The following is a 1,568-nucleotide window of genomic DNA, read 5'->3' as shown; positions in this document are numbered from 1 at the left end:
CATTCGTGGCGGAGGCCCTGCAGTCGTGGTGCAGTCTATGCACTCTGGCAGAATCTCCCCAATGAAAATTCTCGTTGCGGAGATTACACTCTGCAGAGGCTCTGCCACTAGCGTGGAGATTCCACCATGACTGCAGGGGCTCTGCGACGTATGTGGAGAGTCCCCCATGACTGCAGAGGCTCTGCCACTAGCGTGGAGATTCCATCTTGACTGCAGGGGCTCTGCGACGTATGAGGAGATTCCACCATGACTGCAGAGGCTCTGCCACAAGTGTGGAGATTCCCCCATGACTGCAGGGGCTCCGCCACGAGTGTGGAGATTCCCCCATGACTGCTGGGGCTCCGCCACGAGTGTGGAGATTCCACCATGACTGCTGGGGCTCCGCCACGAGTGTGGAGATTCCACCATGACTGCAGAGGCTCCGCCACGAGTGTGGAGATTCCCCCATGACTGCTGGGGCTCCGCCACGAGTGTGGAGATTCCACCATGACTGCAGGGGCTCTGCCAGGAGTGTGGAGAATCCACCATGACTGCAGAGGCTCCACCACGAGTGTGGAGATTCCCCCATGACCGCTGGGGCTCCGTCAGGAGTGTGGAGATTCCCCCATGACTGCTGGGGCTCCGCCACGAGTGTGGAGATTCCACCATGACTGCAGAGGCTCCGCCACGAGTGTGGAGATTCCCCCATGACTGCTGGGGCTCCGCCACGAGTGTGGAGATTCCACCATGACTGCAGGGGCTCCGTCAGGAGTGTGGAGATTCCACCATGACTGCTGGGGCTCCGCCACGAGTGTGGAGATTCCACCATGACTGCAGAGGCTCCGCCACGAGTGTGGAGATTCCCCCATGACTGCTGGGGCTCCGCCACGAGTGTGGAGATTCCACCATGACTGCAGGGGCTCTGCCAGGAGTGTGGAGAATCCACCATGACTGCAGAGGCTCCACCACGAGTGTGGAGATTCCCCCATGACTGCTGGGGCTCCGCCACGAGTGTGGAGATTCCACCATGACTGCAGGGGCTCTGCCAGGAGTGTGGAGATTCCACCATGACTGCAGAGGCTCTACCACGAGTGTGGAGATTCCACCATAACTGCAGAGGCTCCGCCATGAGTGTAAAGATTCCACCACGACTGCAGGGGCTCCACCAGGAATGTGGAGATTCCACCAAGACTGCAGGTGGAGACCCTTTTGTGAATCAGGCCCTGTATTTATTGAGAGTACTTTTGTTTAGGAACAAATATAAGTTTGGCTCCACACCATTGTCGAAGAGTAAACTTTGACACTCTGCTACCCCCTGAAAGTCAAAGCCCAAAAGGCATTAGGTAACAATTTACTGAGTTTGCAGTAGTACCTGGTTCCTGTGTGTCCAAGGACAGGGACAAAACTTGTAGGAAGGACCTGCCTTGGAGTTACATTGGTCCTAAAGAAACTGTGTGGTAATTATTTTGGGGGAGGAGGAGGAGGTTAGAGGACTGATTTCGCTTAAAAGAAATAACAGTAAGGAATTTGTTGTTGAATATTTAGAATCTAATGTATTATTTCTTTTTTTGTAAACAGCAAAATTTCCT

At 54.7% G+C, this 1,568-nt stretch overlaps 1 pseudogene; it reads left to right on the top strand.

Annotated features, from left to right (window-relative positions):
• Nucleotides 1-566: 566 nt before the first annotated feature.
• Nucleotides 567-1,194, top strand: LOC147662883 (uncharacterized; annotated as a pseudogene).
• Nucleotides 1,195-1,568: the final 374 nt, after the last annotated feature.

This window comes from Lissotriton vulgaris, unplaced genomic scaffold (assembly GCF_964263255.1).
Source record: "Lissotriton vulgaris unplaced genomic scaffold, aLisVul1.2 SCAFFOLD_1351, whole genome shotgun sequence".
In the NCBI taxonomy this organism is placed as follows: Eukaryota; Metazoa; Chordata; class Amphibia; order Caudata; family Salamandridae; genus Lissotriton; species Lissotriton vulgaris.
The sequence above is the reverse complement of the archived record's forward strand: the minus strand, read 5'-3'. Positions and strand labels throughout refer to the sequence as shown.